The sequence below is a fragment of the Carcharodon carcharias genome, chromosome 3, assembly GCF_017639515.1.
Source record: "Carcharodon carcharias isolate sCarCar2 chromosome 3, sCarCar2.pri, whole genome shotgun sequence".
NCBI classification, from domain to species: Eukaryota; Metazoa; Chordata; class Chondrichthyes; order Lamniformes; family Lamnidae; genus Carcharodon; species Carcharodon carcharias.
In genome coordinates this window covers 136,491,226-136,506,842 of record NC_054469.1, presented here as the reverse complement: position 1 = coordinate 136,506,842, position 15,617 = coordinate 136,491,226, and the positions used below count along the sequence as shown (strand labels likewise).

The following is a 15,617-nucleotide window of genomic DNA, read 5'->3' as shown; positions in this document are numbered from 1 at the left end:
TACGATATCGCAAGCCTCCACCCATAAATGCATCCATGAGGTGATGGACGTCATACTTATGAAGGCACACAACATTGTGCATTTTGCCCAGGATCAAGAAAGTCAGGAAGCAAGAGTGCTGGGATTTGCCCAGATCTCAGGTTTTCTGCAGGTGCAGGGTGCCATCATCTGCACTCACATGATGCTCAGATCTCTGTGGCAACAAGCGGTTAACTATGTCAGCTGCAAGGGCTTCCACTTGCTGAATGTTCAGCTGGTGTGCAGCCACCACAAATACATCCTATAGGTCTGTGCGTGGATCCCAGGGAGTGTCCACAAGCCCTACATTCTCAGTAGGTCTCAGATCCTTGACGTCTTCCAGGGTCCACAGAAGCTGCAGGCTTGGCTCCTCGGGGACTAGGGATACCCACCAAAGATGTGGCTGATGATGCCTGTGCGGTGGCCTCAGACTGCCGCAGAGCAAAGGTACAACGAGGGTCACGTTGCAACTCGCACTTTGGTGGAGCAAACCACTGGGATGTTGAAAATGAGGTTCTGGTGCTGGACCGGACTGGTGGAGCCCTGCAATACAGTCCACAGAGGGTGTCATGCATAGTTGTCACCTGCTGCACCCTTCACAACCTGGCGCTGCAACAGGGAGAGGAGATGGAGGAGCTACATGTCTCCTTTGGTGAAAAGGACATTGAGGATGAGGAGGCCCGTGAAGGGGAGGGTGATGGCGATGTGGCCATCTCACTGGCTAGATCAGGCAGGCGTGCTCGGGAGGCCCTCATAGCTGCTAGGCTCTTGGAGGATGATGACGACATGCAGAGAGGATACACCATCGATCCTCACATTGCAGCTGTGAATGTTTGACTCCTGTCTGACTGATGCCAGTGCATATACCCTCTGTCATAAGGCCGCCTGTCATGGAGACGCTGCGGATGCTCATGGTCCCAACATTCGAGGTTGATGATGACGACATGCAGTGGGGACACTCTGTAGATCCTCACATAACTTATGTCTGACTCCTGCCTGGCGGATGGCAGATTGTTTGTGCTCTGTGAACAGGGTCATATCATGGAGATGCAGCGGGAAAACTTGAACTTCTCCTGATCTTTGCAATCCTTTGTGAGTTGAACCCTCCAGGGCCACACTGTCACTGGACACACATGCTGATGAGATAGGGGACAGCAGTACTTCAAAGGAGAAGTCTATAAGCCGCTGGCCTAGGACGTTCTGGCAGCAATGATGAGCCCCATGAGGTGTAGGCATGACTGATGTGTCCAGTGACTGTGAAGGCACACTAAACACTGGGAAGAGGCCCTGGACTGAGACACCTGCCTTTATCTTGTGCGGGGACCAAGGTTTCACATCTGAGTGATGTGAACATTGCTCACCAAAACAAGGAGCCAATAGGCAAGGAGACATTCTTGGGAGCTTATTTACTATAGTGAACAATAAATACCACTGATTAACACCCATGTTCAGGCTATCCAACCCATACAACCATAAGATGTGTTGGTTCAGACTCCCAAGATGCCTGTGTCTTTTGCGGCCTTGTGGAGTCCACGGACCATGCTTATATAAGCAGTTTTTAGGCTGTACCTCCTTTAGTTACTTGAAAAGCTTTTTGCTTTTGTGTTGTTTGCTCTTCTGTGCGTGTGTGTGTGCGTGTGCGTTGCTGCAGACACCCCTTCCTGATGTTCCCGATCTTGCCTTTGCAGCTACAGCAACTGACACCAAGTCCAGAGGCTCATCTGACTCGGACTCAGCAGATTTCTGGTCTCCAAATGCCGGGGAGGACTGCTGTGGATCAGTCAGTATGATGTGTTTGCTACATTGTGATCCCGAGGCTGCTCTAAACCTAAGCCCCACCAAGGTGTGTCTCTATGCTGGTGGACAGTGTGGGTGTGCACTGTGATGGGTCTTCAGCAGATTCTTCAGGGCTTGAGTCGAGGACCTGGGTCATGGACCCCTCAGCTGTTTCCCAGATGTGCCTGTGAAAGCAAGGAGGGATAATTAGTGCATGGCAGGGGACTGCGCAACGGGAAGTTACTCACAGCCCAGTTGTTTGATGGATGTTGCTGGATCCTCACTTGGATAAGCACCGCCGATCTTGCTGTAAGCACAGGAATGGTGCAGATTGCCTGCCAGCTGGATGACTCTATTTTCGAAGTCCGAGAAGACCTTGATTTCAGGCGTTCCTTCACTAGTCTGTGACCTTTCCCTTTTGTGTGCCAGTTTGTCCTGCATGAAGACAGATGGAGAGATTGTAAACAGGACACCTACCAGGCCAGATGAGAAGATGCCTGGCATGTGTGGGTGCTGAGTGGTGCCATGGACAGGATGAGGATACGATTCACAAGGCAGATGAAGGTGTGAGAGAGAATGAATGGTTTTGTCCCTTGAACTGGCAGCAAGTGAGATCTCTGTAGATATGTGATATGTTTGTAAGTGTGAGAATTGAGAGTGTTTGAGAAGAGTGACTTACCCTGGCAGAACAGAGATCATTCATCCTCTTCCTGTACTGGATGGCTGTCCTCTTTTGCAGGGTGTTGGCACTGACCACCATTGTCACTGCCTCCCATGCAGGATTGGTGACCTTGCGTGATGGCCTTCGCCCAGAGCAGGGGTAAGGACATCGCAGGCCTCCATTATGTCCAGAGGTGCTCGAGAGAGGCGTCACTAAATCTGGGGGCAGCGCGTTTCCTTTTTTTTTTGTAACCATCCGTTCCCAGCGGCTTCCTATCCCTGGAAGAGTGGTAGCTCTTTGCAGGGGCAGCCCTTAAATATGGTGCCCGGTTTATTGAAGGCCTGAGGTGATGACGGGGCAGGCGAATCAGAGGATGCCCAACCAGCAACTTGACATTTTTCCCAGGAATGCATAATGAATGAGGCAGGAATGGGATGATGCGGTGCAAAAAACCCGCCATTTGTGGCTGGTGGATAAAATGCCTTTTTCCCCACCCCACTACTGCATTTAGTGCAAATCTAGGACGATTGTGTCCTGAGATTTTAACAGGCAGATATGCTGAGCGGGCTGGAGTTATTTTACTGCCGACCAGCAGCTAGATCCAAAATTGTCGTCTTCAAATACTCTGTTTGTGCTCATCGTAGCACTCAACTGTGGCCCTGGCAGCCCTCCCTCATTGTTCTGTTGTCCGCTTTTGATTGCACAATAAAGTAGTATTATTAAAGTTCTTTTGAGCTACGACTAAGAGGGTAGATAAAGGGAAACCAGTGGATGTAGTTTATCTGGATTTTCAGAAGGAATTTTGCAAGCCAGGGGCATGATCACTTCAGCCATGATCTTATTGAATGGCAAAGCAGGCTCAAGGGACTGAATGGCCTACTCTTCCTGTTGCTTATGTGAGCTGCTACACAGAAGGTTGTTGTAAGAACAGAAATAGGAGCAGGAGTAAACCATTTGGACCCTCGAGCTTGCTCTGCCATTTAATAAGATCATGTTTGTATGCTGGAAATCACAAGGGGCCTATTTAATTTTGGTAAGACCCAGATTCATGTGAACAAAATGATAGAAATGAAGAAATTTAATGCCACTAAAGAGTGATAAATGCCCAGGACAAAATGTTTTCAATTCAAATTTTAAAGGAAGTAGGTGAGAATATTGCAGATGCCTGCCTATAATCTTCCAAAGTTCTCTTGATTCAGGAAATGTTGCTTTAGACTGGAAAATTGCATGTCATTCCACTATTTGAGAAAAGTAAGAGGAGGAATCCAGGGAATTATAATCCAGTTAGCCTAACATATGTTGTTGGATAAAAATAAAACTAATCTAATTAAGGGTAGAGTGACTGAATATCTTGAAAATGTTCATTTGATTGGAGAGAGCTAGCATCAATTTGTAAAGGATAGATTATGTCTGACAATTCTGATTGAATTTTTTTTGAAGAGATGACTGAAGTAGTGGATAAGGGAATACACATGCATGTTATTTATGTGGACTTCCAGAAGGCATTTGATAAAGTCCTTTAAAATTTTCAAAGAGATTGTTAGCTCATGGAATTGAAGGCAAATTATTGATTTGGTTGAGAGATTGGCTGAGCAGCAGGAGAATAATGGGATAATGGGCAGTACTCTAATTGGCAGGATGCAATTCGTGGTATCATGCAAGGATCTGTGTTAGTGTCGCAGTTGTTCACCATTTTTATTAAGAACTTGGGTGATACATCCAGATTTGCTGATTGCTCCAAGACCGGTCATATTGAAAACTTAAAATTCATAGATAAAAGGTTAAATATATGAAAAAAACTATCAAATTAATTTCAGTGTAGGCAAATGTAAGGACCTCCACTTGGAATAAAGCACTTTCTAAATGATGAAAAACTAGAAACGGTGAAGATTCATGGAGGTTTGGGGATCTTGCACATCATTAAAATATCCTGAGCAAGTACAGAAAATAATCAAAAATGCTAGAGGAAGGGTGGCCTTTATCTAGAGGAATGGAATACAAGGGGGTAGAAGTCATGCTTCAGCTATACAAAGCCCTGGTTAGACCTCACCCAAGTATTGTGAGCAGTTCAGGTGACCACACCTTGGGAAGGATGTATTGGTCTTGGAGGGAATGCAGCATACATTTACCAGATTGATAGCTGGACCCCAAGAGATATGATGCAAGACGAGGTTACACAAACTAGGGTTCTACTGTTTGGAATTGAGAAGGTTAAGAAGTAATTTGACTGAAGTTTCCGAGATCTTAATGGGAGCAGATAGGCTAGATAGAAATTTTCCACTGGCTGAGGAGTCTAGGACTAGGGGCATAATCTAAAAATTTATTTAGGAAACAGTTCTATGGATAAAGGATAGTAGAAGTTTAGAACTCTCTTCTGCAGATGGCAATTGATGCTAGATAAATTGTTAATTTTAAAATTGATATTTAGATTTTTGTTATTAAAAATTGTCAGAATACAGGGAAAAGCAAGGTATATGGAGATTTGTCACAGATCAGCCATGTTGTTATTGATTGGCAAAACAGTCTTGAGGCGTTAATTAGTGTACTGCCCTTGTATGTTCCTAAATGTATCGGAAATGTAAATCGGAATCAAAAAGAAAAGAACATCTGCAAAAATGGCTGAAGTCAGGAGAGAAAATGTAATCCTCTGAAATGCAATGTTTTGCAACCTGTCATGACCCATACAGACTCTGAATGCATCACAACTTGACACACGCATATGACCATACGAATTGGGAGCAGGGGTAAGCAATTCGGCCCCTTGAGCCTTCTCTACCATTTAATAAGATCATGGCTGACCTGATTGTGGCCTCAACTCTACTTTCCTGAGAATTTATCTAACCCAGCTTTAAAAGTATTCAATGAACCTGTATCCACCGCTCTTTGAAAAGAGAATTCCACGTACTAGATATGTTACTGAGCTGCAATCAGAGAATAGTTATATTGGTTTAATGTCTCTTCCTGGCCTTCTGAGATGTTTAAGAAATAAAACAAGCTGTTACCCAGTAGAGCCACATTCTTCCATTATGCTTCGAGTTTGTGTGATGATCTGACTTCAGAGGGAATTTAATCACATGGTTGAAAACCAGTAACTGCAGATGAGGCCATTTTTGGCTCCTCCATCACATTTCTTGTGAGAACTTAAGGCGAAGAAAGCTTCCAGTTTTTATGGTGCTCTGGTCCATTTGCAGGAACTGCTGCTAGATTGTTGAAAAAGAAGACTGGAACTGAAAACAGTAGCATTAGTTTTCATTTGATCTTTACAAACCCCAGTTGAAATTTGTTTGATAAATTGTACCAGAGAAATGTAAATACTGATTTGACTACTGTGACGAGAAGGTACACTTAGTTAAAACTTAGTGCACTGCTCTTGCTTGTCACCAGAATGGAAATACTCAAATGTGCCTGTGCTATAACTTGCCAGATGCAATCTAAGCCCTGAAGTTGAGCTCGTTGTGCATCACTGATGCAAAGAAAATATAAGCACTGGATATAATTTAATATTACGAATCTCCCATGGCTTTGTTCAATGTCTTAGATATTGCAAATTTTCAAGCTTCCCGAAGAGATCAAACTAATTACATTTATCATTTTTTATCAAATGCCTTTATACTTCCAAAAGGTTTTGCTTAACCTAATATTTAAATTTGACTGTTTAGAGCATTCCTTTTGAATTAAATAATGATAGTGCCCTTCCTTCCACAGTAATTTCAATTTTCCTTTCTCATAAAATCAATGCAGCTGCTCAGTGTTTAGATTACATGTAAGTCAGAGCTCTGCTCACTGACTTTATTGTAGCAACTTACTTTTGTAGAACACTTATGACCGATGCAGTTGGTAAAGTGGAGTTATTTTTAAAAATCCCAGAGGGAAACTTTAAGCAACTGTCATAACCAATAATTTTAAGTGTTATGTTTGAGATGCGACTCTGAACTCAGGAATCAGACCATTAGTTTGCGAGGTGTTACACTAAACTAAATGAAACATTAATTTACACAGGTTAAAATATATGTACACATGGCTACAAATTATTACTATCAAAGCTTTTAACAGATTCCCAAACTAATCTCCTTTAAGGCAACAGCAAGCTATAGACTTAACCAAACACCAGGCAAAGTATTTTCACCTTACGAATTCAGAATTAGGTTCTTTTCACTGTGGAGCCAGTTGGAGGCTTGCAGCTGCCTTTTGATCTTACATAGCCTCTGCCTGCACAACCAAAAACTACTCAAGTTATACCTACCACCACCAATTTGAATTCAAATTCTCATTGTTAAAAGGTAAAGTTCAAAGAGAGACTGGTGAGACAATGAAACCCCATTCGTTGTACCAAGTTTGTTAGTAATATAAACATATGGCTTGGTAGCTGCAGAAAGGCGTCAAGTTTTCACCCTACTTCTTGAATGCTCTATTAAAAAAAAATGCAAATGCACGCTATCTCCCTTACATATCAAAGCTAGTACATATCAAAGCACCCAAACTAGCTGTCTTTAATCCAGTACCTGCAGATTAAACTTCTATTTTAAAAGAAAAATATTTTCCAAAATATTATATACGTTAATTGCTTCATGACAAACACGCTTTCTGTTAGAATTTCAAAATAGACACTTTTGTCTTAGTTTATAGAATCCGAACTGCTTTCGATAATTGCTTCCCTGGAGGCCACAGTTGCCAGGCCTCCATGAATGGTGGATTTTAGATTCAGAATTTAAAGCAGCAAAGCTTGGCCAATTATGATATGGCCAGCATTACTGTCCATTATTTATTTATTTATTTATTTATTTATTTATTTATTTATTTTATTTTTATAAAAGGCCCTGTCGCCTGATGTTTTCTGGGAGCTGTTTACCACAGTAAGTCCCCATTTTAAGTCGTCGCGCATTAACGTCAATAATTAAAAGGGGTCTGTATTCTTGGTTCACATCGCGAGTTTTGCTTTAAAGTTGTTTCGTGCCATTCTGAAGCAGGGCTGCCTGATTAGTGCCATTTTGGAGCGGCAGCTCCCTAACCCACCCTCTCACTGCTGACCCTCCGGTTCACAACTTGCCTCCTGCAAGCCATAAACAACTTCTCCTGCCTCTCACTTCTGCATTCACAGTGAGGGTTCAGGAGCAAGAAGCAGTGAGTGGGAGAGTTGGAGTGTGGGAGGTTCAGCGAGAGGAAGGGTCAGAGAATGGCAGAGGCCATGAGCTGGAGGATCTGCAGCGAGTGTGTAGGTTAAGGAGTGGGAGACCCACAAGCCCAAAAGGTTAGCAGTGAGGGAGAGCCATGAAACGGCAGAGGCTGCAAACTCTGTGGTCATAGTGAGAAGGAAGGTCAAGGAGTGCGGGTTGTGTGATGAGTGGGAGGTTTGGGAAGAACATGGGAACATACTCCTGCTCCTAATTCATACGTCACTCAGCCCCTCGAGCCTGCTCCGCCATTCAGTAAGATCATGGCTGATCAGATTGTGACCTCCCATCAACCCCAATAACCTTTCACCACCTTGTTTATCATGAATCTATCTACCTTTGCCTTAAAAATATTCAAAGACACTGATCCCACTGCCTTTTGAGGAAGGAATTCCAAAGATATTCTGCCCTCGAGAGAAGATTTCTTCTCATCCGTGTCTTAAATGGGCAACCCTTTAAAACAGTGACTCCTAGTTCTAAATTCTCCTACAAGAGGCTACATCTTCTTTGTCAAGACCCCGCAGTGTCTTATATGTTTCAATCAAGTCACCTCTTACTCATCTAAGCTTCAGTGGATACAAGCCTAGTCTGTTCAGCGTCTCCTCGTTAGACAGCTCTCTCATTCCTAGAAAACCTCCTCTGAACTGCTTCTAATACATTTATATCCTTCATTAAATAAGGAGACGAATGCAGTACAGAGTACTCCACATGTGGCCTCGTTAGTGCCCTGTACAATTGCAGCAAAACCTCCCTACTTGTATAGTCAATTCCCCTCACAATGAATGATAACATTCTATTAGCTTTCCTAATTACTTGCTGTACCTGCATACTAGCCTTTTGCAATTCATGCACTAGGACATCCAAATCCTTCTGAATCTTGGAGCTCTGGAATCTCTCACCATTTAGATAATATGCTTTTTTTATTCTTCTACCAAAATGGACAATTTTACATTTTGCTCTCATACTCCACTTGCCAAATCTTTGCCTAATCACTTAAGGAGGCTACAAAAGGACATGTCCTCTTCACAACTTACTCTCCTACCCATCTTTGAAACACAGTAAATTTAGCAACCATACCTTCAGTCCCTTCATCCAATCATTTATATATATTGTAAAAAGTTGAGGCACCAGCACTGATTCCTATAGCACACATCTTGCCAACCTGAAAAAGACCCTTTTATGCCTACAGTTTCCTGTCAACTAGTCAGTCTTCTATCCATGCCAAAATGTTACCCCCTACACCATGAACTTTTATTTTCTGCAATAACCTTTGATATGGCATCTTATCAATGAGTTCTGGAAATCTAAAGTATAGTATATCCTCCGGTTCCCCTTTATCCACAGCACATGTGACCCCTTCCAAGAACTCCAGTAAATTGCTTAAACATAAATCCCCTTTCATAAAACCATGTTGATTCTGCCTAATTTCGTTGGATTTTTCCCAAGTGTCCTGCTATAATGTCTTTAATAATAGCTCTTTTCCCTATGACATGTTAAGCTAACTGGCCTGTAGTTTCCTGCTGTCTGCCTTCCTTTTTGAAGAAAGGAGTTAAACTTGCTATTTTCTAATCTAATGGAAACTTCCCTGAAACTACAGAGTTTTAGAAAATTAAAACCAGTGCATCATCTATCTCACTAGCCACTCCTTTTAAAACCCTAGGATGAAGTCCTCGAGAACCTGGGAACTTGCCAGCCCATGGTTACAACAATTTGCCAAGTACCACTTCTCTGGTGATTGTAATTTTCCTGAGTTTCTCCCTCCCTTCCATTTCCAATTTACAGCTATTTCTAGGATGTCACTTGTATTATCTACAGTGAAGACCAATACAAAATACCTGTTCAATTCATATGCCACCTCCCTTATTTTCCATTATCAATTCCCCAGACTCACTTTTTCTATAGGACCAGTGCTCACTTTGTTAACTATTTTCTTAACTCTTACTATCTGTTTTTATGCTTCTAGCTAGCTTTCTCACATACTCTAATATTTTCCTCCTTATTAATCTTAGTCTCTCTTTGCTGCTCTTTATATTCTATCTAGTTTTCTGAACTGCCATCCATCCTTGTGCAATTAAATGCTTTTTCTTTAAGTTTGTTACCATCTTTAACTCTTCTAATTACCCATGGATAGTGGATCCGCCCCTTGGAATTTTTCTTTCTCATTGGAATGCATCCATTCTGTGTATTCTGAAATATCTCGTTAAATGTCTGCCATTGCATCTCTATTGACCTATTTCTTAACCTCATTTTCCAGTTCTGTTTTTAGTTCTGTTTCCATTCCTGCATAATTGCCCAAGTTAAAAATGCTAGTCTTAGACCCACTCTCTTCTCTCTCTCTCAAACTCAATGTAAAATTTAATCATATTATGATCGCTGCTACCTTGGGGCATCTTTACTATGAGATCATTAATCCTGTCTCATTGCATAATACCAGATCTAGTATAGTATGTTCTCTGGATGGCTTCAGATGGTGCTGTTTTAAGAAAATATCCCTCAAAATCTTCTATGATCTCCTCATTCAGGCTAACTTTTCCAATTTGTAGAATAAAATCCCCCATGATTATCATTGTATCTTTCTTATAAGCCCCCACTATTATGTCCTTTTATACTTTGCCCTACCATGTGGTTACTGTTAGGTGGGCCAGTGCACCATTCCCACATTTCTCATCTACCCAAACCACTTCAACATCCTGGTTTCCTGAAATTAAGTAATTCCTCTCTCTATTGTGTTAATACCATCATTAATTAACAGAACCATCTTTTCCTAGCTTCCTGTCCTCCTGAATGTCACGTATTCTTGAATATTCAGGCTCTAATCTATGTCATCCTGCTGCCATGTCTCTGTAATAGCTATCAGATTGTACTTATTTATTTCTATTTGCACTCTCAGTTCATCTGTTTGGTTATGAATGCTACTTGCATTCAGATACAGAGCCTTTAGCTTTGTACTTTTTTATTAATTTTGTAACCTCTAGCCTTAACTGCTGATATACTATTAGCGTTGTACTCTCCATCACTTCCTGTCAAGGTCTATTTATCATTTCCCATATTCATAGCTTTCTTGCTTGTGTTGCCTTTACTCTTTGATATGCCACAGCTTCCCAGATTTGATCCCTTGCCCCCAATTTTTAGCTTCAAGCCCTCCTCTACTTCCCTTGTTATGCGGCTCACTGGAACACCGGTTCCAGTGTAAACCGTCCCAATGGTACAGATCGCATTTTCCCCAGTACTGGTGCCAGCGCCCCACGAACCGGAACCCACTTCTTCCACACAGTCTTTTGAGCCACGCATTCATTTCTCTGACCTTATTTGCCTTGTGCCAATTTGCATGTGGCTCAGGTTATAATTCAGAGATGATTACCTTTTGAGGTTCTGCTTCTTGATATGGTGCCTAGCTCCTCATACTGACTATGCGGAACCTCTTTCCTGGTTCCACCTATGTCATTGGTACCTACGTGGACCACACCGACTGGCTCCGCAAGGTATGTTGCCTGCCCGGTGCCAGGGTGAGGGACATCTCTGACCGGCTGAAAAGGATAGTGGAGAGGGAGGGGGAGGATCCAGTTGTTGTGGTCCACGTCGGGACAAAAAACATAGGTAAGACTAGGAAAGAGGACCTGTTTGGGGATTATCAGGAACTAAGAACTAAATTAAAGAACAGGTCCTCAAGGGTTATAATCTTTGGATTACTAGCCGAGCCATGTGCAAATTGGCATAGGGACGCGAGAATAAGGGAAGTAAACACGTGGCTAAAGGAGTGGTGTGGGAAATTGGGATTCCATTTCGTGGGGCACTGGCATCAGTATTGGAATAGGAGGGATCCGTACCATTGGGACGGTCTCCACCTGGACCGATCTGGGACGAATGTTCTAGCGAAAAGGCTAAATAGGGTGGTCAACAGGACTTTAAACTAGCAAGTGTGTGTGTGTGTGTGTGTCCATTACCAAGGAGAAGGTGCTAGGAAAACTGAAAGGTTTGAAGGTGGATAAATCTCCTGGACCAGATGGATTACACCCCAGAGTTCTGAAGGAGATAGCTGAACAGATAGTGCAGGTGTTAGTGCTCATCTTTCAGGAATCACTGGAGTTTATTAAGGATGACATTTCAGAATACTTGGAAGTGCATGATAAATAGGGCAAAGTCAGCATGGTTTCATCAAGGGGAGGTCATGCCTGACAAATCTGTTAGAATTCTTTGAGGAGGTAACGAGTAAATTAGACAAAGGAGAGCCAATGGATGTTATCCACTTGGACTTCCAGAAGGCCTTTGACAAGGTGCTGCACAGGACGCTGCTCAGTAAGATAAGAGCCCATGATGTTAGAGGCAAGGCACTAGCATAGATAGAAGATTGGCTGTCTGGCAGGAGGCAGAGAGTGGGGGATAAGGGGGTCCTTCTCAGGATGGTGGTCGGTGCCTAGTGGAGTTCTGCAGGGATCAGTGTTGGGACCACAACTTTTCACTTTATACATTAATGATCTATTTGAAGGAACTGAGGGCATCCTGGCTAAGTTTGCACATGATACAAAGATAGGTGGAGGGACAGGTAGTATTGAGGAGGTGGGAAGGCTGCAGAATGATTCAGACAGGTTAGGAGAATGGGCAAAGAAGTGGCAGATGGAATACAACGTGGGGAATTGTGTGGTCATGCACTTTGGTAGGAAGAATAGAGGCATAGACTATTTTCCAAATGGGGAGAGAATTCAGAAATCTGGAGTGTAAAGGGACTTGGGAGTCCTAGTCCAGGATTCTCTTAATGCTAACTGGCATGTTGAGTCAGAAGTTAGGAAGGCAAATGCAATGTCGGCATTTATTTCAAGCGGACTAGAATATAAAAGCAGGGATGTGTTGCTGAAGCTTTATAAGGCTCTGGTCAGACCACATTTAGAATATTGTGAGCAATTTTGGGCCCCGTATCTCAGGAAGGATGTTCTGGCCCTGGAGAGGGTCCAGAGGAGATTCACGAGAACGATCCCAGGAATGAAAGGCTTAACATATGAGGAACGTTTGAGGACTCTGGGTATATACTCGATGGAGTTTAGAAGGATGAGGGGGGATCTGATTGAAACTTACAGAATACTGAAAGGCCTGGATAGAGTGGACATGGGGAAGATGTTTCCATTAGTAGGAGAGACTAGGTCCCGAGAGCACAGCCTCACAGTAAATGGAAGACCTTTTAGAACAGAGATGAGGAGAAACTTCTTTCGCCAGAGAGTGATGAATCTATGGAATTCATTGCCACAGAAGGCTGTGGAGGCCAGGTCATTGAGTGTATTTAAGACTGAGATAGATAGGTTCTTGATTGCTAAGGGGATCAAAGGTTCGGGGAGAAGGTGGGAGAATGGGATTGAGAAACTTACCAGTCATGATTGAATGGCTGAGCAGACTCGATGGGCCAAATGGCCTAATTTCTGCTCCTATGTCTTATTGTCTTATGACCCACTCCCTCCCACTACAAGTTTCTCTCCACCCCTGAGTGGATTTCCTGAACCCTGGCACCAGGCAGACAACACAGCTGCCTGGACTCTTGATCTTTGCTGCAGAGAACAGTGTTAATCCCTTTGCTATACTGTCTCCTACTACCACTTTATTCCTTTTTGGTACCCCCCCCACTTTAATGGCTTCCTGTACTACAGTGCTATGGTTGGTCAGCTCATCCATCCCGCAGCCTACACATATCCAAAAAAGCTGAAAGAATCTCAGACCTTTTGAATAATGGCAAACTCTGAAGCTCCTGTGCATCTGCCACCTGGGTCCCCTTATTTGCCTTCCTCACAGTCACAATCTCCTGTCCCTGACCACTGACCAAATCAGAAGACCTGATCCTAATAAGTGTGACTGCCTCCTGGTACAATGTATCGAGGTAACTTTCCCCCTCCTTGATGTGTTGCAGTGTCTGCAGCTTGGCCTTCAGCTCAAGATTCTGAGCTGAAGCTCCTCTAGCCACAAACACTTGCTTCATCCAAGATCTCCCACGTGCAGCCATAACACGTTGCCTGTCATGATTTCGTTAATGTGTCTTTAACTACTTAAATTATTTTATTTATTTATTAACCTTACCACCAGTTTGTATTCTTTTTAAACAAGAGTGGAACAGACCTTAACACTTCCCAGATTCTCACCAAACAACTAGCTTTTGCCCCTGTAGTAGAGTAAGAACCAATTCCTACAGGATGAAAACATTAGAACAGGCAAAAGCAAAGGAGCACCTACCTCAATTAATCACCCAACTCCAGAACTCTATTTGAAGTTGCACTCCATGTCAAGTTGCACTTAAGTGGCTGTTTATATGTCCTTCTGAAACTGAGTTAGCTGACCCCAGTTACAGAACAAGTGATTTAAGCTGCTGTGCTTGATTAGCCAACTTCAGCTGCTCTTCCAGTAGTTCCCTGAAACCCTGCTTAAGGCTGGGAGATTGAGAATTTAGGCAGTCAAATTTCGTGAAATGGTAAATACAACCAAAATTAGATTTTAACAAAGAGATTTACAATGCGTTACTTACCTAAACTTCCAGCAATCAAGAAGCAAGAATCAATCAGGAAGTGAGATCGACTGCAAGCGGGAGGTATGTAGAAAGTTAGTATATTTCCTTTATATTTTAAATTTATTTTTAAAAGTTATTTCATTTACCAATATGTACAAATTTGGGAACATTACCTATTTTGCTAGCTGTGACTTATTGCTCCTCGATTGAAATTTGAGCTGCTCCAGACTGAAGTATGATGCATTTAAGAAAGCGAATCCAATGTTTGACACCTTGATGCACGTTTATTCATTACACTATGCCCAACTATTTCTCTGCATAAATTTTGGGAGCTGAACATAGGGACAGGCATAGGACACTCAGTCCCTTGTATGTGTTGCGCCCATTATTCGTAGGAGTTGATACTAATTCTAAGCAGGAAATAGGTGGGAAAGTAAGTTGCAAGGAAGAAATAAGAAATTTACTAATGGATATGGACAGGTTAGGTGAATGGGCCAAAATTTGGCAGATGGAGTTTAACATGGATAAGTGTGAGCTTATCCATTTTGGTCAGAAGAATAAAAAGGCGACTTATTATTTAAATGGAGAGAAACTTCAGAATGCTTCAGTGCAGAGGGATCTGGGTGTCCTCATGCATGAATCACTGAAAGCTAGTATGCAGGTACAGCAGGTAATAAGGAAGGCAAATGGAATTTTGGCATTTATTGCTATAGGAATAGAGTATAAAAATAGGGAATTGTTGTTGCAACTGTACAAGGCATTGGTGAGACCCATGCTGGAATACTGTGCACAGTTTTGGTCCCCTTACTCGAGGAAGGATGTAGTTGCACTGGAGGCGGTTCAGAGGAGGTTCACTAGATTGATTCCAGAGATGTGGGGCTTGTCTTATGGGGAGATATTGAGCAGTTTAGGCCTATACTCGCTGGAGTTTATAAGGATGAGAGGAGATCTAATTGAGGTATATAAGATGCTAAAGGGCATAGACAAAGTAGACGTGGAGTGGATGTTTCCCCTTGTGGGGCATTCTAGAATGAGAGGCCATATTTTAGGCTAAAGGGTGGTAGATTTAAATCAGAGATGAGAAGGAATTACTTTTCTCAAATGGTTGTGAATCTGTGGAATTCACTACCTCAGAGTGCAGTGGATGCCAGGATGCTGAATAAATTTGAGGAGGAGGTAGACAGATTTTTAATTAGTATTGGGTTGAAAGGTTATGGAAAGAGGGCAGGAAATTGGAGTTGAGGCTGAAATGAGATCAGCCATGATTGTTATGAATGACGGGGCAAGCTTGAGGGGCTGAATAGCCTACTCCTGCTAGTTCTTATGTTCTTATGTAAATGGTTGACAGAAAATGTAGCTTAATTCAACCAAGCACTTTAAGAGTAGAAAGATATTTGTGATTAGTTAAATGGCTTAGAAGATTCTGCACCAATTTGACAAATCTTTGTGATTCAGCATGAACTATGAAACTCTTGAAGGGCGAGGGCAATGATTGTTCGTTGTTCTTTGA

General features: G+C 42.6%; 1 protein-coding gene across 5 annotated transcripts in view; it reads left to right on the top strand.

Moving 5' to 3' along the window:
- fam126a (family with sequence similarity 126 member A) overlaps positions 1-15,617 on the top strand; it is a 98,504-nt gene that overhangs the window by 11,378 nt on the left and 71,509 nt on the right. The window contains exon 2 of one of the 5 annotated variants that reach the window (XM_041184594.1): positions 14,138-14,188. The exons of the other annotated variants lie outside the window; for them this stretch is intronic. The gene's annotated coding sequence lies outside the window, so the exon portion shown is untranslated. The remainder of the gene's footprint in view (positions 1-14,137; positions 14,189-15,617) is intronic. 5 annotated transcript variants of the gene reach the window in all.